Source organism: Zingiber officinale, chromosome 3A, assembly GCF_018446385.1.
Source record: "Zingiber officinale cultivar Zhangliang chromosome 3A, Zo_v1.1, whole genome shotgun sequence".
In the NCBI taxonomy this organism is placed as follows: domain Eukaryota; kingdom Viridiplantae; phylum Streptophyta; class Magnoliopsida; order Zingiberales; family Zingiberaceae; genus Zingiber; species Zingiber officinale.
Window position 1 is genome coordinate 119,644,609 of NC_055990.1, and position 23,506 is coordinate 119,668,114.

The window sequence follows — 23,506 nt, forward strand, 5'->3', positions numbered from 1 at the left end:
ATGATCGGACGGCTGTCCGATCAGAGGTATCAGGAGCCTCCTGATCGGTCCATGGACCGATCCAGGAACATCCTGATCGGTCTGTAGATCGATCAGGAGACGATCAGTACTCGCTGATCGGTCCCTGGACCGATCAGGGAACTTCCTGATCGGTCGGTAGACCGATCAGAGAATGATCAGTGGCCTTGCGTGCCGGATTGATCTGATCGGTCTCCGGACCGATCAGGGAACTCCCTGATCGGTCTGTAGACCGATCAGAAAGTGATCAGTAGCGGGCTCTGCGTGCCAGGTTGACCTGATCGGTCCGTAGACCGATCAGTGTCTGATACTTAGATCTCTCCAGTAATTTCAGTAACTGAAATTAGTAATTTCATTAACTTAAATTCATAGAGATGTTCGATAGTTCATGGAAGTTTCTCTAGGAAAACTTCCAAGTTCAGAACCTAGAACCTGGAGGATCTACAAGCATAACGATTACCTAAAAATTATGGTCTGAACTTGTTTATAGCCCTAAAGTTGCAGACATTTAGAAAACACACAACTTAAGGTCTGAAAACTGAAATTTTTTACCTTTGTTATGTTCAGTTTCAAGTTTGTCAAAATATAACCAACTTGCTATCATTCTTTCAAGGACTTGTCCTAGTATCAATCAAAATCATGAAAAGCATCGTTCAAGTGTATCAAACAGTCCATCAACCAAAGTTTCATAATTTCTAGGTAAAGGTCCAACCAAGTTTCCTTGGTTGGAATATATGAGTAAGATCTAGGAACCAAATACACATGAATTATGTAATGGTCTTCCCCATATTCAATTTATGTCTCTTCAACCTAATTATTCAAGGGATGCATGATACATTTTGAATAATTCGGCTGATCCTAGCATCTCACCCCATTTCTAGCAAACAAAAATCATTTGTTAAACCTTATAGTTTGTGTGAGATGTTCCCAAGTTGCCCAAATTAATTTCCCTATTTCTCTTGTTGTTTTAATTGTCCTTATTGATCATGATGAAGTCCTAATGGCCTATTGAGCCAAACACATTCCCAATTCTCTCCTCAAATGACTAAATTCATTTTCCGGAAGAGGTTTAGTGAAAATATCGGCTAGGTTTGACTTTGACTCAACATAGGTGAGTGCAATGTCTCCCCTAGCTACGTGATCTCTAATGAAGTGGTGACGCACTTCAATATGTTTGGTCCTTGAATGATGGACTGGGTTTTTTGTTAGGTTTATTGTGTTGATGTTGTCACACAACACTTGCACTCCCTTATACGAAAGTCCATAATCTTCTAGAGTGTGGATCATCCACAACAATTGTGATACACTCTCTCCCATGGCAATGTATTCAGCCTCGGTCGTGGAGAGAGCAACACAATGTTGCTTCTGACTTGACCAACTAACTAATGATGAACCTAAAAATTGGCAACCCCCACTAGTGCTTTTCCGATCCAATTTGCACCCAGCGTAATCGGAGTCGGTATAACCTATCAAGTCAAAAGACTCCGTGCGAGGGTACCATAGACCTACTCGAATTGTGCCCTTAAGGTATCTCAGAATTCTCTTAACTGCAATTAAATGAGATTCCTTGGCACAGACTTGATATCTAGCGCACATGCCCACAGCAAAAAGTATGTCACGCCTACTAGCCGTGAGATATAGAAGACTACCAATCATGCTTCTATATTGCGTTAGATCAACCGGTTTTCCATTCTCATCATTGTCAAGGCGAGTGTTTGTCGCCATTGGAGTGGATACTTCCTTAGAGTCACTCATTTTGAATTTCTTGAGCATCTCTTGAGTATATTTTGTTTGATGGACATAAATGCCATCTCGAGTTTGTTTGATTTCAAGTCCAAGGAAGAATGTCAATTCTCCCACCAGACTCATCTCAAACTCACTTTCCATGTGAGTGATAAATTCATTCAAATAGCCCTTGTTGTTTGAGCCACAAATTATGTCATCGACATATACCTGGGCTACAAATATGTTTTCACCATCTCTACGCAGAAATAGTGTTGGGTCTATTTGACCTCTCACAAAACCCTTTTCTAATAGGTAAGTTGACAACCTTTCGTACCAAGCTCGAGATGCTTGTTTAAGCCCATAGAGAGCTTTCTTGAGCTTGTACACGTGGTTTGGAACTTCGGTATTCACAAACTCCGGTGGTTGTTCAACATAGACCTCTTCTTTAATGAAACCATTTAAGAAGGCTGATTTGACGTCCATTTGATAGAGCTTGAAGCCTCTATGTTCAACAAAAGCTAGCATTAAACGAATGGACTCTAATCGAGCCACAGGAGCATAAGTCTCATCATAATCGAGGCCTTCGACTTGACTATAGCCCTTGGCTACAAGTCTTGCCTTGTTTCTTACTATTTCTCCCTTTTGGTTTAACTTATTTTTGAAGACCCATTTGGTTCCAATAATGGTGGTCTTCTTAGGTCTAGGAACTAAGTCCCACACTTGGCTCCTTTCAAATTGATCTAACTCATCTTGCATAGCTATGATCCAATCAGGATCGTGCAATGCCTCATCAACTAATTTTGGTTCAATTTCTGAGATCAAAGCGACCTCATTAGACTCATTTATGAAGAATGATCTAGTCCTAACCCCTTGTTGAATGTCTCCCACAATCAGGTTTTGGGGATGACTAGAGGCTATCCTAGATTGCCTTGGTGTTGACGGTGCCTCATGAGTGATCTCACTAGACACAGGCAAGGGCTCAGTATCAGGTAAAGGATTAGACTGAGCTCTCTCTTGCCTTTGCTCATCGTCATCAGAGTCAACTTCGACTCTCTCTATGTTTTGATCATTTAAACTTAGATTTCTATGTTCAAATTGAATTTCTCCTACATCCCTTGATTGATCATTTGATTTAGGGATTTCTTCAAATGCTACATCCGAGGACTCTTCAATCAACTTAGTCCTATTGTTGTAGACTCGATAGGCTTTGCTGGTGAGAGAATACCCAACTAGTATCCCTTCGTCAGCCTTAGCCGTGAACTTTCCAAGATGATCCTTGGTGTTCAAGATAAACACCTTACAACCAAACACCCTAAGATGTTTAATTGTAGGGGGTTTCCCAAACCAAAGTTCATGGGGAGTCTTTACTAAAAACCTATGTATCAAGACTCGGTTTTGCACATAGCAAGCGGTATTTACCGCTTCAGCCCATAAGTAGCTCGGTAATGAGTACTCATTGAGCATGCTTCGTGCAGCCTCTTGCAAGACTCGGTTCTTTCTCTCCACAACCCCATTTTGTTGTGGGGTCCTTGGAGTAGAGAACTCGTGCCTATATCCTTTTTCTTGACAAAATTCTAAAAATCTATGATTTTGAAATTCTCCACCATGATCACTTCTAATTGTTTTAATTGTTGTCGATTTTTCATTTTCAGTTCTTCTACAAAAAGAAACAAAAACATCTATGGTTTGATCCTTATTTTTCAAAAAGAAGGTCCATGTATATCTAGTAAAATCATCAATGATCACTAAACAATATCTACTCCCATTCAATGAAATAACATTACTGCAATCAAACAAATCCATATGCAATAAATCTAAAGCAGTAGATGTACTTACAGCGCTTTTACCTTTATGAGCCGCTTTTGTTTGCTTACCCTTTTGACATGCATCACATAATTTTGTCTTTTGATACTTGATGCTTGGTAAGTCTCGCACTAATCCTTTGTTGGCCAGCTTTCAAATATTCTTCATGTTTACGTGGGCCAATCTTCTATGCCACAACCATGATTCTTCTTCTTTTGACATGAAACACTTAGCAGAGGCATTAGTAGCACTTTTAAAGGATACTTCGTAAATGTTATCTACCCTTGTGCCTACTAGTACCGTGTCAAGTGTGTCAATGTGTTTGACCAGACATTGACTTGAATGAAACTTAATTGTGTAACCCGTATCACACAATTGGCTGACACTTAGGAGATTAAAAGTCATCCCCTTGACTAGAAGTACATTTTTGATTTGGAGACATTCGGATATTTGAATATCTCCAACTCCTATAACCTTAAGGCTACCATTATTACCAAAAGACACATTACCTCTATTTTTGTTTTGAAGGGTGGTAAAGAGTGACTTGTCCCCGGTCATGTGCTTGGAGCATCCACTATCAACAAACCAAGTTGATAGATGCTCCCCCTTGACAAATGCCTCTTCATCATCCGAAGATGATGAAGCCGTGGTTGATGTATCACTTCCGGAGTCCGATTCCTCCCTTGCCATGAGCGTTAATTGACGAGTGCTTTTCTCCTTCTCTTCCTCCGATGAGCTTGAGGAGGATTCATCCCAAGAAGCTTTGAGAGCTTTCTTCTTCTTGGCCCTTTCTTCCTTCTTCTTGAGTTTCGGACACTCGCTCCGATAGTGTCCTTTCTTGCTACACTCATAACAAGTAACGTTAGTCTTATCAATATTTTGATCAATAGACTTACCTTTCCCTTTGTATCTTCGGCTCCTTCTCATGATTCTTCTCACGAAGTTGGCCATCTCGCTTGATGATGATTCACCTTCATCATCGGACTCGGAGGAGGATGAGGATGTAGGAATTTCTTTCTCCTTTTTCTTTTCTTTCTTCCTCCTTCCATCCTTGCTCTTTTCTCCTGCAACTAAAGCAATACCTTTCTCTTTTTGACCCTTGTTAGCAAATTCATGAAGTTCCATTTCACAAAAGAATTCATCTAACTTAATAATTGAAAGATCCTTGGAGACCTTGTAGGCATACCATAGATGACCACAAGGCATTCCTCGGAAAAGCTTTGAGAGCGTACCTTACAAGATCGCGATTTTCTACGCGTTCATCCACGGAATGAAGACCATTGATGATATCCTTGAACCTTCCGTGTAGTTCACTTACCGTTTCGTTCTCCTTCATGATGAGATTTTGTAGTTGGTTTAGGAACAAGTCTCTCTTGGCGATCCGAGAGTCTCGAGTTCCTTCTTGGAGCTCGATGAGCTTGTTCCACAAATCCTTTGCACTCACGAATGGACCTACCTTGACAAGCTGATCTTTGGCTATTCCACATTGTAGTGTGACCACCGCCTTGGCATCGGCTTGTCCTTTGCGAGTTTGCTCGGCGGACCACCTCGACGACTCTAGTTCCTTACCTTCTTCATCCTTCGGAGGTGTGAAACCTTCCTTGACCGAGAACCACATGGAGATGTCAGTCTTGAGATAATACTCCATACGACTCTTCCAATATTGGAAATCCACTCCATCGAAGTAGGGTGGGCGATTGGTACTAAAACCTTCCTTCATAGCCATCTTCTTGCTCTTTAGGGTGTTAATCCGGATAAAGAGCGCCTTGCTCTGATACCACTTGTTAGGACCTTCGGATGGCTAAAGAGGGGGTGTGTGAATAGCCTCCTCTAAAACTCAATCAATTTTCTCACAAAACTTTGTTAGCACAGCGGAAATAAACAAAAAGAAAACTGATGCAAAGAAGGAAAACAATCACCACTAACAAAACGATGTACGAGGTTCGGGGATAACTTGCCCCTACTCTTCGGCGTGTCCGTAAGGTGGACGATCCCTTGATCTTTCGGTAGATCACACCCCGGACAAATTTCGGCTAAGTATTCCTCCTTCTCGGTGGAGTAACCTCTCCACAAAAGTCACAGAATAGATTTGAGAATAAAGCACAATGATTACAGAGTTCAGTGGCTAAAGGATTGAACAAATGAAACTTACAGCCACGAAGCAAAACGCACGCAAAGACAGAAGGAAGTCTTCATCCAAGAGCTCAACAACACACAGCCTCTTGCTTGATCGACAGAGAGAGTTTTTCCAGAACCTTAGCAAACCTCTCTTCTTCCTTCTTCTTATTCTGCTTTCTCACTGTCCCGAATCACTGTCACCTGTGTCGAATCGCTGCAACCAACTCAGGCGTCGCCAATCACTCTTCCTTCTCATCTGGTTCTCTGAACTCACACCAATACCATCCATGATCTTCACTGGTGTCTCTGAGCTCGAACCAATGAGCAAGAGTCCAACTGATCGCGGCCAGTGAACGTTGAAGCCCGAATTGCATCACTTGCAGTGAAATACAGTATAAAGGGCACTTGTTCTTATTCTTCTGATGGAGCTTCATTTGAAATTAACCAATGGCAGGATACCGCAACTCAGTAACCCAAAATCTCACGAGATAATTTGATCGGGTGAATCGAGTGAATCGAAATATCGGAGAAGCGGCGAAACAAGCGACAAGTTGTGGATCGGTCGCAGACCGATCCATAACTCTGATCGATCGGGACTCATCACGATCGGTCAGGAAGAAATCGATCGATGCGTGGACCGATCGGCCTATCGTGGATCGGTCCACGGACCGATCCCCTCTCGCTTTGAGTCGGCGTTGATCGCTTCAGAATGTACGTATTGCTTCCGGTCTCGGACCGATCGGATAACTCGAGACTTTACGTGTCACCGATCGGTCACGAGACCGATCGGTGACTCATGTATCCTATTCGATGAACGCGCATGCACAATGAACTTAACTTGGATCGGTCAGCAGACCGATCCATATGTGTTGTTTAGAGCTCCCAGCCCTAAACCCTAACGCCTTCCTGGTCCAGAGAACGAGCTACCAAGCCCTCTCGACCTGGTCAGGAGAAACGAGCCGAGCCCTCTCGACTTCGTCGGTCACGAGAACAGTGCCGAGCCCTCTCGACTTCGTCCGGTCGAGAACTGAGCCATCTCGACCTAGGTCAGGAACGAGCAGTGCGAGCCCTCTCCGACTTCGGTCGAACGAGCTACGAGCCCTCTCGACCTAGTCCGGAGAACGAGTTGCCGAGCCCTCTCCGAACGAGCTACCGAGCCCTCTCTGACCTAGTCTGGAGAACGAGCTACCGAGCCCTCTCCGACTTCGTCCGGTCCAGAGAACGAGCTACCGAGCCCTCTCTGACATTGTGTGCCAAGTATCCGTACTTGGACTTTTCCTCTCCTCATGATCATCCTTGATCATTAATCAGTCTGAGTTTAATTAATATCTGATACAAACTTAAATCAGTGTCAACATCAAAACAACAAGCAGGTCAGACTGTATCAACAGATTACTCCTGCAATATCTATATATTGTTAAACATTGAAATCCAAACTTCAAGACTTAAGCTTGAGCCAACTCAAGCTCAGTCAACCTGGTCAACCTTGACCCAGGAATATTGCACCATCTCTCCCATTTTGATTTTTGACAATACCTTTAAGTTAGGCTAATCCCATAGTCTCAACTTTTTCTTTATGTCAATGCATGAATGAGGATTTCCTTAATTCTCTCCCTTTCCAAGAGATTATTCTCCCCCAAACTTTCCTAGAGGAGCAATGAAGGCTTAACTTAAATCCTACATTCTCCTCCTATTGGCACACATAAAAAACTCTCCCCTTGAAAAGTTACTCAACGTTGTTCACAACCTCACATATTGTTCACAACACTACAATGAATGTCTCATACCTTTCACTGTATCCAATGCTCACCCTTGAGAATTAAACCACGTCACATTGCTCATCCACGAGCATTCATCATTCCAACAATGAAGGTCCTATACCCTTCATTGTAGCCAATGCTCACCCTTGACCATTTCTCCTTGTTTTCATCATGAAAACTACCCTTAAATGTATATAAATATATTCCAAGGATTTAGGAGTGGTTAAAGGGACTAAAATTGGCTTAAAGTGTTGAATTCAGGCATTCCCAGCCAAAATCAGCCTTTTCAATCGATTGGGTTGAGACTCAATCTAATGGCACCATTTCAATTGATCCACTGATCGATTCCATGAGCTTTTATTCACGGAGAAAACACTTGAATCAATCCACTGATCGATCAAGGCAGAAATTAATCGATTGGTTGATCGATTCAGTGAGCTTATGCTCACAAGAAACTCATCTCAATCAATCGGATGATCAATTGAGCTTGCCCAATCGATCAATTGATCTATTGGGTTTCTGAATTTTTGAAATCCAATTTCAGTCGAAATTCAGAAAATGCCCTAAAAATTCTACAAAATTCTAAAAATCATGAAAATTCTTATAGACATTATTTAGGATATATACTATCATGGAAAAATAGTTTTATAAGAAAATACACCTTATTTTCAAATATTGACACAAGATTAGAAACTTATAAAAACTTCAATGTGTCTTCCAAGTTTGTGTCTAACTTTTCAATGATGATTACTATCAAAAGATAGCTTTCACCAAGGTTTTCCAAAGTATATTTAAAATATTTTTCGAAACCAATTTCTAACCATGTTTGATTCTGTCTGAAAGTCGATGAGATTGATGCTGGGGATGTGGTGCTCCTGTTGACCTCTGATGGACTTCGCTCTGACCTGCAACACAAGCAGCATTAGTTCCGAGCTAGAGAAGGGGTCCTCGGCGATGGCCTTCCGACGCTCAAGTCAATCTTCGGCGAAGCAAGAAGAAGAAGAAGCAACGAGAATTGTAGCGCAACAGTAAATATCGCATGTAACGCATACCTCTGCCGATGCTTGGACCCCCTTATATAGAGCTCCGGAAGTGCGCGTGCATGCTTCCAAAGGTGAGTATACATCTCAAAACTTTCCCTGAAAATATGTGTCAATAAAGTGTCCCTAACACAGTACCTTAACGGGCCGAGCATATCTCTGAAGTGATAGTGGAAACTTCCGTTGTACGATCTTCTGTCTGACCATGTCGCCTGTCAGCGGCACTAGCTCCCAAAAGGATGTGAAAAGATATCCTGCTATGTGTGTTGCTTGGTCGAGCGGAATAGCCGCTTGACCACAATTTTGCTATCCACGTGTTGTCTACTGTCGTGTCGAGCGGGATAGCCACTCGACTGGAAGTCCACTAACCAAGTGTTGTCCATCGTCGGGCCGAGTAGGATAGCCGCTCGGTCATAAATCCATTGTCCCCGTGATCTATTGCTGGGCTAAATCGGATGGCCGCTCAGATGGAAGTCTACTGCCAGTATGCTCGGCTGATGTTGAATCTGCTACTCGATCGAACGGAGGAGTTGCTCGGCTCGACATCTGTGCGTTGTCCCTTGAGCGTCGATTTGATTACTCCTCATGTCGAAGACGGTGGGTCGGTGCTTAATCCCCAGTCGGAGTATGATTTTCCCGACTGGCCAACACCGTCCACACATTGACCGTCTTGACTTTGACCTCCCTTGACCTCCACCGTGGCAGCGGGGTCCTTATCATCATTGCATCATAAGCCTCCCCCTCAAGTCTAGTCGAAGGAGGTTGTAGTCCGACTGACTGGACAATTGCGTGAGTAGATTCCCTCCCAATCGACCTTCGTCATTGTGTGTCCTCCGATCAGGATAAGACCGATCCTCACCGATTGGCTTGTTGAAGCTTGTCGCTCGGGTATAAGTATGCTCCCTCGATCCGATCGGCATGACGAAGGTTTACACTTATAAAAATTCTCCTTGAGATGTCTCGGGCAAGCATAAGCCAGGCTGATGTCACCTAATTTCTTGGAAATTATGCATATCCCCGCTCATTAAGGCTGAGTGCGCTACTACGCCTTCATTAATTGTCGACCCATGGTGGTGCACCACGTGTCACGCTCGCTGCCGTCGCACGCCTGACGTGACAAGCGTGATGTGACATTTGATGGTTTGAATTCAATGGTGAGATCTTAGCTTGGGTTTCCGCGACCTAGATCGGACAACTCCGGTCGGCCAAGCCCGGGCCTTATAAGCCCGTTGCGCCGCTTCCTTCGCACATTTCGCGTTCGAGTTCCCTGGCGTTCGACTTCCTGTTTCCTTCATTCTCCGGCGATCCTCCATGCTTCTTCTCCAATGATACCAGCTTTCCTGGTGACCTTTCTCCCGTAAGCCTTCTCCCCATCGCACTTGCCTTCAATCTTTTTTCGGCATTTCTTTTATGCTCCGGCGGCATTCCAGTGACCTTTTTCTTCCTTTTCGATCGCATTTCTTCCCCTTTTCATTTGTTTTTGCGATGGCAAGCTCTTCTAAGACGCTTGCTCCTATCCCTAGACTCTGGTACACATCCATGGAGTCTAGGTTTGATGGGGGCGACGTTGAGAGCTTACGCGATGCTTTTGAAATTCCCTTTGATCATATCATTCTGCCTTCTTCGTCTGATCGGCCCAATTCCCCGCTGACCGATTGCCTTTGTTTCTTCCTAGACCAATTTATCGCCGATCTGCGATTTTCCCTTCATCCTTTTATTCTAGCAGTTTGTAAATATTTTTGCATTTCCCTTCCTAAACTTGTGCCGAACTCCTTTCGACTGCTGTGTGGAGTCATCATGCTATTCCGTCTGCACGACATTCCTCTTATCCCCGGATCTTTCATTATTTTTATTACCCTAAACTGTCCGATCCGGGGACCTTCCTCTTCCAGTCACAAGTCGGTTTGGTATTCTTCGATAAGATGTCGATCTCTAACATGTACTGGAAAGAGTATTTTTTCTTTATGCGTCTTCCCGAGTGGCCGGACTTCCCGACTAGCTAGCAGCTCGAAGTGGCGCCTCAGCCTCCTCTGAAAAGCTATAAGAGCCGATCGCACTGCCTGAGCGTAGCCTTCATGCTAGTCAGTCAGAAATACAACATCCATAAGTTGCTGTTGGAGGGTGTCTTATATATCTTCGGCCTGAGTTCAATCCTCACCCGACTGCTGACTAGCCTAGGTATAAAGCTTCTTTAATTCCTCCTTTGATGCTAACTGATTTTTCCTTCTCTTTTGCAGCCGAAGTCATGATGCAGGCACGTATGGCTGGCAAGGCGAAGCTCAAGGACGTTGCGATCAATGCAGTAGCTGTTGAAGAACTAGCGAGTCGCAGCCTGCAGCCGGTCGGCCCACATGAAGAGCCCCAGGATGAGAGCGACGCGACTCCCATCTTGGTGAACGGAGGTGAGGCCAGCCGTGCGCTGAGCAGAGAAACGACCTCGGGATCTCAGCCTCCATCCGAGCAAGTCAGCAGATTGGAAGAGCGACGCGACTCCCATCTTGGTGAGCGGCTTCCTGATGAGTGATTGGAAGAAATATCCCTCGGCGAGCCCCTGGGTGAAGGCGTCCATCATGGTGTTGGACGAGACCGAGGGAATGTTCATGGTCACTTGATTGAAGCGTTGAATGTAGGCTCGGAGCACTTCCTTGGGTCCTTGCTTCAAGGCGAAGAGGCCGACGCTTGTCTTTTGGTAGCATCGGCTGCTGGTGAAGTGGTACTGGAACGCGGCTCGAAAATCCTTGAAGCTTCGTATCGAGCCGTCCGGCAGCCTTCTAAACTAGCGCTGCGCCGATCCAGAGAGAGTTTGCACTTCACTCCGCCCGTGTACTGGTGCAGCGTAACTTCATTGTCGAATTGATCCAGGTGATCATCTGGGTCGGTTGACCCAGAGTACATCCTGATCGCCAATAGGGTGTAGTGTCGGGCCAGAGGGTCTTGTAAGATCTCCTCTGAGAACTGCATGTTGATCCCTTCGGGAGACATGACACTTCAGGCACTTTGCCTTTCCGTGCGTCCCAAATAGGAGCATCGTCCGAAGACGATCCCCACTCCTGATGAGCTTGGGCTGTCTCCGATGGGGTTTGGAACAAGGCTCGATGGAAGGGGATAGGCGCGGGCGGCGCTTCCCCCTGGGAGCCGGTCGGTCTTCGGTTTTGCCCCCATACAGAGGGTTGCTCCGTTCGGTCTTCTTGCCTCGCTCGCCTATTAGCCGCCGATGTTGCAGGCTGCAGAGCTATCTGATCGGCTAGCACCTATTGTTGTTGTTGCTCGATCATTTTCGCTGCTCGTGCTTGCATGAGCATCTTCACCTCCTCCTGAGTGAGCATCACGGTGGTTAGTTGTCCAGCGTCTTCCATCTTCTCGACTCAGATTCAGGTGACGTTCCCACATATGGTGCTAAATATGATCCTATCCGAAAGTCGATGAGATGGATGCTTGGGATATGATGCTCCTGTTGACCTCCAATGGACTTCGCTCCGACCTACAACACAAGCAGCATTAGTGCTAAGCCAGGGAAGGGGTTCTCGGCGATGACCCTCCGACACTCAAGTCAATCTTTGGCGAAGTAAGAAGAAGAAGAAGAAGCAACGAGAACTGTAGCACAACAATAAATATCGCTTGTAACCCTTTATATAGAGCTTCGGAAGTGCGCGTTCACGCTTCCAAAGGCGAGCATGCATCTCAAAGCTTTTCCTGAAAAGATGTGTCAGTAAAGTGTCCCTGACACAGTACCTTAACGGGTCGAGCATATCTCTGAAGTGATAGTGGAAACTTCCGTTGTACGATCTTCTGTCTGACCATGTCGCCTGTCAACGGCACTAGCTCCCTAAAGGATGTGAAAAGATATCATGCTGTGTCTGTTGCTTGGTCGAGCGGAATAGCCGCTCGGCCACAATTCTGCTATCCTCGTGTTGTCTACTATCATGTCGAGCGGGATAGCCACTCGACTGGAAGTCCACTAACCAAGTGTTGTCCATCGCCGGGCCGAGTAGGATAGCCGCTCAGCCGGAAATCCACTGTCCCCGTGATCTATTGTTGGGCCGAACGGGATGGTCGCTCACCAGAAGTCTACTATCCGCATGCTCGGCTGATGTTGAGTCTACTGCTCGACCGAGCGGAGGAGCCGCTCGACTCAATATCTGTGTGTCGTCTCTTGGGCGTCGGTTTGATTACTCCTCGTGTCGAAGACGGTGGGTCGGTGCTTAATCCCCGGTCGGTGTATGATTCACCCGACCAGCCAACACCATCCACTCGTTGACCGTCTTGACTTTAACCTCCCTTGACCTCCACCGTGGCAGCGAGGTGGGTCCCTCATCATCACCGCATCAATGTTCTTTGAGCTCACTGCACATGACTTGTACATTAGTTTTCCCAATGATTGGAGTACACATAACTATATGTTTTGATGAAATCAAAACTCAAATAGATATACTAAATCAACATCTTGAGTCTTGATCATCATCCTAGCATCTCACTTGTATTTAATGTATACTAAAACACATAGAAGTCACCTTATAGTTTTTGTGAGATGTAGATTTTGGTTTTGCCTTAAACTAGGGATCATGCATATCTATCTAGGTATTTTAGGAATTATGAACATCTACCTAGGATGTCACTTGTTAGTAAATATCATTCTCCTTAATTACAAGGAAAATAAAACAATGCATGATGACTTATGACATACATTAAAAAGAAATGATTTTCAAAAGAAAATATACTAATGCTATATGATGTATGTATGACATGACATGGTATTTTTGTTTGTTTTTCATTATAAACATGAATGCAAATATGATGTCATGACATATGATGGGCAAACAATCATGGTAAATTAGCATAAATAAAATATACCTAGATAACCTACCTAAGTATCCTTAATCTTTGATAAATCTAAAATTGATCCTAGATTTGCTCTCATTTTCTCAAGAAAATTCCAAAACCCAACTTGTTATTTCTTTTACTCTTGATTTGTTGTGCCAAATAAAATTAAGTCCAATTCTTCAAATTTTGGCACATTTTACTTTTCCAAAGACTAATCAATATATCCTTTTCATTTTTAAAGGTTAACAAAAACCTCGGAAATGCCTCCAAGTGTCAACTTTATCAAGGTTGGATTACCCACCCTTCCCAATTTAGAGTTGACACTCTCTAAACCCATCGAGGGTGTAGAGAATATACTCCTCGAAACCCAAAAACTATTGGTGCTCCTTGGATGTTCTAGGTATTCACTTGGGATAACTTCCTAATGACCTTTATAGGCTTCTTAGGAGCCTTGGTCATTTTCTCTAGGTCAACTCTAGGGATAGCTTCCCTTGTGACCTTCTTGGTGACTTTCTTTGACTTTTTAGAAGTCTTAGCCACATTTGTTGTTGCAAAGATACTCCTAGGGATAACTTCCCTTGTATCCTTGACTTGACTCCTAGACCTTGGATTGGTTCCATAAGTATATGAAACCCTATGATATGAAGCTACATCCTTCTTAGCCTTAGGTTTGTATCCCAAACCTCTATGGCCATTGGATGACTTTTGGTTTTCTAAACCTAGGTTATGCTCTTTTTGCCCCTTAAGGATACTTTCCATCCTTTTTAGGGTCTTTTCAATTTTGTCAAGCCTTGACCTCAAGATTTGATTTTCTTTCCCTAAACCCCTAGATTTTGATTTATCATTAAATCCTTGAGCATTTCTATTTCTAGGCTTATAACTAAGGTCCTTAGTGTTCTTGCCTAGTTTATCTACCTTCTTAATCTTAGATGAGGTAGTCTTGGCATGAAGAGCTACATATTTTTCTTTAATCCTATCATGCCTTATATTTTTATGATAAATAACATTAAAATGATATAAAGTTGAACTAGCATGCTTTTTACCATGACTTAAAGAAATTGGCTCAACAAATGATACCTTGGGTTTGCTCTTACAAGCTCCCCCTTGACTCTTGCTTCCTTCTTTGAGCTTGGTTGGTTTCTTCCCCTTTGAACATTTGCTTCAATAATGTCTATTTTGCTTGCACAAGAAATACACAATGTGTTCCTTGCTCTTCTTTATCACGGGGCCAACCTTCTTAGGCTTTTCCTTAGCCTTGGGTGCCACTTGACCCTTCTTTTTGGTCAATGTGGAGCATTTACTCTTGTAGTGCCCATGTTCCCTACACTCAAAGTAAATAATATGATTTTTATTATTAATTGAACTACTTATACCTTCACGTGTAGGGATGACACTTGATCCTCCATTTGATGTCTCTTGATTTTTGGAGGATGCCTCATCTTTTTCTTCTTCACTTAATCTGGAAGTAGAAGCTTCTCCTTCTTCTTGGTCTGGAGTCACCGAATGTCGCTCCCCCTCAATCCTAGAGGTGGAGACTTCTCATCTTCATCTTCATCTTCATCTTGTACATGGAACAAAGAGTATGCTCCCTCTTTGCCATTTTCATTGCATTCCGTTGAGGATGAAGCCTCTTCTTCTTCCTCCGATGTTGAGAATCTCACAACTTCGGGCTTCTCTCATTCTTGATCCAATGAGTTGCCCTCTTTGGATTTTTCTTGAATTGGTACAGTGGAGGATTCCTCATGAACTTTAGCCAATTTGCTCCATAGCTCCTTGGCATCCTTGTGTTCTCCAATTTGAGTCAAAATATTGCTTGGCAATAAATTAACCAATAGCTTGGTCACTTTATCATTAGCCTCACATCTTTGAATTTGCTCTTGGCTCCACTTGCTCTTCTTGAGAATTTTTCCTTTGCTATTTGTTGGAGCTTGGAAACCTTCCATTAGAGCAAACCATTGCTCTATGTCTATCATAAGAAAATTTTTGATCCTTGAATTTCAAGAATCGAAGCTCATTGATGTGAATGGTGGAGGCACCCTTGTGTTGAAACCGAGTCCATCTCAGAATTTCATCTTGAAGTTGAGCCTTTTGAAGTCTTTGACTTTGATGAACTTGCTTCAACTTCTTCTCCCTCTAGTTTGTTGCCCTTTCCGGCGATGATTTCGGTGAAGAGCGACCTTGCTCTGATACCACTTGGTAGGGTCGATTTGTAGCTAAAGGGGGGGGGGGGTGAATAGCTCGTCGTGTTCGTTGTCTTGATGCTTCGTGATGATGTGCAGTGTAAAAGAACTCGAAGCAAACACTCACAACGCTAACAAGAGGATTTACTTGGTATCCACCTGAAGAAGAGGTGACTAATCCAAGGATCCACACACGACTCTCGCTCCACTAATAAAACTCTCCTTCTTGGTAACTATCGGAGGTGGAGAAACCTCATACAACACTCACACATATAACAACTCAACGCAAGAATAAAAATACAATGAATACTAATAAAAAAACTCTCTTCTTGCTCACTTGTTTCTTGTAGTTGCCTCTTGAACCTTGGAAGTGCATGAGCATTTGTCCCCAAGAGCTTCCAAAAACTAGCGAGAAGTGTCGGAGAAGATCGCGTGAAGATCGGGAAGAAGGATTTTTGCGTTTGAATGCTTCGTCACTTTATATCTGTGCTTCTAGGGCTTCCAATCGATTGGGGATCCTCCCAATCGATTGCCACATCAGATCCTAGCGATCTCGGTTGTCCAAAACCTGCATCCTACGTAACGGTCATATCCCAATTGATTGACCAATCGATTGGGAGGAATCGATCGGTTGATCAATTCAGAATGCCTCTGTGTTCTTTGCTGGAAAAGCCTGAATCGATCGACCGATTGATTCATCTTTCTCGTATTACACGCGATTTCTAGCCCCCAATCGATCAGCTAGTCGATTGGGGAGGCTTCTGTTTGCGCAATAAACACCCCCAATCGATCGATTGATTGGGCTGCTGTTTATCGCAGCATTCTCCTAATCAATCGGTATCGGTTGATCGATTGACCACCCTTGACTTGCTTAACTCGAGCTCAAGGATCCCCAAATCCAACATCTAGTCAACCGTGATTTGTTGGAACTCCTCGTGCCTAGCATTCTGTCAACCTTGACCTGCTGGGACTTCTTCACCAAGTGTCCAGTCAATCCATTGACTCACTTAGACTTTTCTCCTCGTGGCAAGTGTCTGGTCAACCTTTACCCACTTGGACTTAATGTCTCATGCCGAGTGTCTGGTCCTCCACGACCCACTTGGACTTCCACCAGATGTTCGATCACCCTTGACCCATTTGGATTTCCTCGTGCCTGACTTCATTCACCAGGTTTTTCCATCCGCCTAGCTTCACTCACTAGGACTTTCCATTTGCCTAGTTTCACTCACCAGGACTTTCCATCTACCTGCCTTCACTTACAAGAACTTTCACCTAGTTTTACTCACTAGGATTTTCCCACTGCCCGACTTCACTCATCAAGACTTTCACCTGCCTAGCTTCACTCACTAGGTCTTTCACCTAGCTTCACTCACCAGGATTTCCAACTGCCTAACCTCTAATTAGGACTTTCCCAGTCAAGTATTCGGCCAACCCTTTCTCCTACTCGACTCTTCTTCACATCAGACTAGTCAAACCTTGACCAGAGGCGAATTGCTCCAATAATCTCCCCAATTGGATGATTGCTCCTGCAATCTCCCTATATTGTCAAACATCGAAACCCAAACATCAAGACTCAAACTTGAGCCAACTCAAGCTCAGTCAACCTGGTCAATCTTGACCTAGGGATATTGCACCAACACCTATGCTGTATTGGTGTAGAGAGGGTTTTAGTAATATTATATGTAAATGTTTCATGACAACACGCTGGCACTATTGTTGGGGAATTGTTAGCGGTGTGTGATAATTTTAGGATTGGTTTATTTTCTTTTTGTCCATAAAAAAATTGGAAAAAAAATTGTGTCATGTGCTTAAACGTTCATATATCCATGTATTTGATCTTACATGTTTCTTTTAATCTTTTTTGTTAGTGTTTTAGTGTAAGAATAGGAAATTTCCTATACATGCAACCATGGATTCTAATTTTCAGCAATTTGGACGTGTCAATGAGACTTATGGTTATGGTTGGGGAGAACAATCAAGTTATCGGGGACACACAACATGAATTCCTGAGCAGTCTTAGTATTACCCACCTGAACCTAGTACTATCAGCCTAAACCTCAAGACTCCCAACCTTAGCAACAACATAGGTTGATACTCTTATCCAACATATCAGAGCCAATATGGATTTTAGGATGATTCAATGCCTACTTGGCCACAGTCATTTCAATAGAGTGAGACAACTCTCTAGGGGACATTCCAAGATTACAGTGTAGATACTCCTGTTCATAGTCAAACAAAAACATCAAGATAGAAACTGAAGGAGGTTATGCAACAATTTTTATTACAACAGTAGAGAACTGAAGCAACATTATAGAATTTACAAATCTACATAGATCAAATTACAACATCCATCAGACAGCTACAAGCACAAAGTTCCATTGAGGAGATGAATTATAAGAACTTGTGACAATCCTGACCTTGATTTCACTCTTTTATGAGACTCCTCTAGCTTTTGTGTTGTGATGTTGTAATGGTAAATGATCTTGACTCTGATGATATTGTTGTTATAGATATCGTTGATGATGTAGGTGATGTTGATGATAATGGGGAATTAACTGAGTCTGTCTATGCATTTGTTGATGACGGAAGTGTAGAGACTTCTAGTGTAAGACCAAGTCCTAAGAATCATTTCCTTTGGTTGCAAAACCACCTGAGCCAGAGCCCAAGTTCTAGAATCTTCAGATACCTCTCAACATTGCAAGGTTAGTATTTCTTCTGAATTTTTGAAAAATTTCATGCAGATGCCTATAATTGATTTTATTGGATATGATTCATTTTTCAATACATGCTCGGTAAAGATTTATTCTATTTCATCTGTTTCTTATCACATATGTGTGCGGGAGGTGCTTTCTTTCCTTGGCTTGCAGGTCTTGTAAAAATCAAGCTTTCGGAGTACATACTCTAATTGAACTACCTCCAACAGCCAAGAAGAGCTTTCAAGGAGATAACAAAGGAGGGAGTGGTACTTCATAACACTTATTATACGAGGACAGCTCTCTCTTCCATTTGAACCATCCCATTACGGGTGTGACTTCTACTTCTGAATTGCCTACAACTGCTAGGAATAAAGAGGAGTCCGTTCTTTTTTTTTTTTACTTTATACTTTTCTTCACCTTTATATTTTGCTTCCATACTTTGTTTCCATACTTTGCACTTTGTTTAATCTATATTGCATATTTGGTTTCAAATAAACATTTCCTAGCAGTAATACTTTGAGAATCATGAAAGCTCTTTTAATTTGACCGTCAAGTTCTAGGTCATTTGATATGATTGAATGCTTCACTTGCATGATATTGGTTAGTGTGGTAATGAAATCTATTTAATTAATTGAGTTTGATTGCTAAAATTATCTAGAGAGGAATACCTCAAGCCTATACTTTATCCTCTTCTTGTGTGATATGCACTCATGACAATTGAACTCTAGAACTTGCTGCTCTTTTTTTTTTGAAATTACGATATCATATGTATGCATGAATATGATCAAGAATATTCCTTTTCCCATTCTTCCTTTCAAATTCTAGTTGAATAATCGACATGGTTCATTTTGTCTTCTATCATAATTGATTTTCCCTACTCCTTTGAGCGTTTGGTTGATAATTTGACGAGTTAGATTTTTCGAGATGAGAAAATAAAATCTAAGTATGGGGGAGGTGTTATGTGTTTGAATTTCATGGAAGCTCCCTTCACCATATTGATTAAGAATTTTGAGTTTGGTAAATGGTGGTTTGAATGCACTAAGTGCAAGTCAGGAATAAAAAAGGAACAAGTTGGTTGAGTTGTTTGATGCAAACATCCGTAGTTGGTTGGTTTGGATGAGAGTTTTCAAGTGTGGATGACCGAGTGTGGAGTTTAGATCAAATTATGTAATGGAAACTTGATGTATCAGCTATTCAAAGTTTGAATCAGTATCTGAATAAATGTATGAGCCGTAAGTTGAGCTTGTGCGGTTGACTTACTGAATTCTGTTGCTGAATCTGTAAGCTGAAATTAGTTCCCTACTCTTCCTGTTGATGAAGGAGCTAGTCTGATATTCTGAGGGAGCCTAATATCTGTCATGTGATCATAATCTCTCTTCCAATTAAGTATACTTGACTGATACAGGAATCATTCATTATCCAGAACTGAAATGCAGGAAAATGCATTAATGAAAATAGCTTGAAGGAACTATGGTGTATCAATTATTTGCAGGTTTCTAATCAGAAATCAAGTCCAAGTGAATCTTTTGGGTTCTAATTGTTATTTGGTGTGCTACCCCTATCAAGTTGCTGGTGTTTCAAAACTAATTAGACTCAAGAATCTGAATTTTGAGACTAAACCTACAGAAGCTGATTTCTGAAATGTAGAAATCAGGTATTGTTTGAAAAAGAATGCAAGGAATAGTTGTTTCTTTATCTAAACAACTTATTGCAAGTGCATGGAGTTTGATTTGGTACTTCACCAATACAACACTGGCCCTTGCAGTCCTAAAAGATCTTCATTGACTCACAATTCCTGTAACTGATCTGTAGCAGCAGATTACAGAAACCAGCATCCATTTTGAACTTCTGAAAGTGGATTCCAAATGTCCGGAATTCAGAAGATTGTTGAGATTGAATCTGATATCTGATCAGTAATCCCAAGAGCTGTGTGAACAGCTTAGATCAAATTGTTATTTTCAAAGGAAGGAGTTGTTGGATGTTAACAAACTTTTGTTTGTTGGAATTATGTAGAATTTGCATAAATAAAACAGCACATGATGTACAAACATAAATCTATTGTATGCCAAGTTTCTTATGCAGCTTCTTGATAAGTGAAAAACTTAAGTAAAGATTTTGTTTCATTAGTACAAGTGATGCCTTTCTTTCTCAAGTCTTTAATGATACGAGATCTGGTTTCATGGAGCTGAATTTTAAAGAATTGTGCCTTTGTATCAAATTTTTAGGAATTGTAGATGTAGAGACTTATATCATAGGAATTGAAGTAGAATTTCTGGGCTTGAAATTGAATTGTTTAGCATCAGTCGTAGTAGAAGCATGTAATTGAAGTGGTGATATACTGATCATCCAAAACATCTGAAAAACAAAACTGTTTCAACAAAACTTGATAAGACAGAATTTTGTGCCAATTTTCTCACTGTAATTGTCTAGAATACAAACTGAATTTCAGCCATATCAATTCAATGTGAAATGTGTTTCCTTGTTAAGCTTAGCTATTCATGACTCAAGCTGGAACTACCTTGAATTCCAAATTTTGAAAGTTTGGAAAGTTATCAATAAATCTGTTTATGTCAAAGAGTTTAAATTGTGACATAAATTTAAATTGTTTTGTGCGAAGCTATCTTACAAACTTCTTGGACAGTGACTAATCCTAGTTAAGCACCTAACTTGCAATGTTATTTGATGTTATCAACTCAGAAGCTTAGATGAAAGGGGTGCTAGAAATGCAGAGACAGATTGAAATTTTGGATTTTTGAACTGTGTTGTTGTTGGGACATCAAGTTATGGTTACCTTTTCAACCATACAAAGATGACTGTATCTTTCCAACTAATCAAGGGAAAAGTGTCGACTATAACTCAGAAAATACATTTGAAGAAAATGCTCAGAAATGTGGAATTCAGAGAATTTGAAATTCCTAATTTTGTAAAAGCTGAATTGAGGAGTTCACTAACTTCCACTCCAATCCAACTGTGGAACCAATTGAGATACGATCTGATTCTGAAGCTATGGATCCCTTGGAATCTGCAAATCTTTGAGCTCGGAACCTAAGTTCGATTTCCTGAATGGAATTCTGATACTTTGGATCTGAATTTTGGATAAATTCTGGTACAACTAATTGAACAGCAATGTTTGCTCAATTCTTTGAAACAAATCAAAATCTGTATCCATCTGAATCATAACTCCTGCTTACAATTAGTATCAATCTGTGCAGAATCCAGATGTTAGTGATACTGGGCTCCTGTTTCATCATATGCTACAACTGAATCTGATCTGATTTCTGAAACTTCCTTGAATCTGAATTTTTGAACCCAATTTCTTGAATTCCTTAAATCTGATTGTCTTATCTGAATTTCTGAAAATGATACAATGTAACTTGTATATGAGAACTGTCAACAAGGAGCTTCCTGAGTTTGGCAACCTTAGAAATGAAATTGCAACAGAAATAATAATTTCAATATATGCATTGCATGACAGAATAATTCAATTATCCTTGTTGGGTTCCATATTGTCAAACATGCATTTAATTCTTGGATGTTCATGCAACAAAGTTCAGATCTTTTATACGATTCTGCTGCAATGAACTTAAGATTGCTACTCATGGCACTAATGGGCCCGATGTTTCTGACAGTGCTTCATTTTATACATTTGGTATTACATGGGTCAGAGCATTGCCTACAATTCAATTGATGGAAATGCAGTTGATATTAGTGCAACAATATTTTCCATGAAAGACAAGCTTGACATCACAATGGGTGTAGCTGTTGGATAATCTACACAGATATTAATGTTCAATATTCCTCTGCCACAACTCTTTGAAACAAATTCTTTTGAGTAATCCGTTTCCAAATTTTTGGAGAAGCAAATGTCAGAAATTGTTAGACAAAGGGTGAAGTTGATACAATGTAGCAATTAGGAGAGAAAATTGGCACACTACAGTTATAATTTTGATGTGGGAAGATTTTAAGAATTTAGAAATACTCAACACATCAACAAGAGGTATTCTTTTATATACATTAATTGGCCAACTCATCAGGTTATCATTCTAATACTCTCCTCTTTTCATTTGTTTCTTTCCTTCTACCTATTTTGCTTGTTCTCTTATTTCCTTTACAATTCCTAATAAATTCTTTTGATTCATGCATATTATATTTTTATGTTAGCAAACTTATAGTAGTGTAATGTTGTGAGTAACGTTAAGTGAACCTCCATTTTCATATATGGCCATGACACTAGAGTGAATACCTATCTTGTGAGATCACATCTTTCTTATTTTTTCAAATGGATTGAAATGTGTGCTTACTAACTTTTGTAAGGATTGAATTTATAAATATTTTATTCTTTTAGATGTTCTTAGTTAACTACCTTTTACTATTTCAAGGTACTATTAAGAAATTAATTTAGAGATGTGTTTTGTTTTGTTTCTTAGTTTTGTTTGCTTGCCCAGGAAAGACTATTGATTAAGTACTAGCCAAATTTGCAAAGCAAGTTCTCTAGAGGGGATGTTCTAGATCGTATGATTAGAGACCCTTAGTGATAGAGGGTGTCCCTTTAACTTGACCTTCTAGATCATTTTGCCTTGAAATAGAGATCAATTCTCTACAAGGGATTGTCTAATTAGAACTTAATGGGTTTGCCCCTATTCTATGTTAAAAAGTGATCTGTGTAATTTAGACTGTATGACTAGGGGGTGCTCATATGACATGGGGTATCCTTTTAACCGGACTTTCTACGTTACCTCCTCTACTTAATAACATTGAAATCCAACGGGATAAACATTATGATGTAATCATCATGTGGTTATATTGGTATTTAGTTAGGGTTCCTACAAGAATATAAATGTAGAGGATAGAAGATAACAATTCATAGTATATCAACTAACATTATAATGAAATTGAAATATTAAAATCATTTTCCCAACCAACTTTCCAATCTCAAATCCTCCATACCTCTCTTTCTGCACTCTCTCTCTCTCTCTTAATCTTTTATTCTTAAGCTTTCAAACAACATTTCGATAGTCTAGATTATTTGCTTCTTAGACTCATCTCTAACTAATATGAACGAGGATCCTCTTTGTGTTATGACTTTAGTGATATTGGGAGAGACCAAGAGAGATCATGAGAATAAGTGACAAAAAAAACTTGGCTTTGATGAGGTCATCTTGAGCTTCGTTTCTCCTCAACTTCTTCTCTTGGCTTTGGTTTGAGTGCCGAGGAACAATCACTTTGATTAAATGTAAATTTATTTGATTAAGTTGAGAAAATAATTCACATATTTTTTCGTTAGTTTTTAATTCATATATTTTTAAAGACACATGATTGCAATAAGACAGTTATTGAGTAAGGAT

General features: G+C 41.2%; 1 long non-coding RNA gene across 2 annotated transcripts in view; it reads left to right on the plus strand.

Annotated features, from left to right (window-relative positions):
- Positions 1 to 23,506, plus strand: part of LOC122052366 — a 42,326-nt gene that overhangs the window by 6,401 nt on the left and 12,419 nt on the right. The window contains exon 2 of one of the 2 annotated variants that reach the window (XR_006131973.1): positions 17,994 to 18,490. This is a non-coding gene — a long non-coding RNA (uncharacterized LOC122052366). Of the gene's footprint in view, positions 1 to 17,993; positions 18,654 to 23,506 lie in introns of those variants that run through there. The other variant, XR_006131972.1, reaches the window with a different exon arrangement.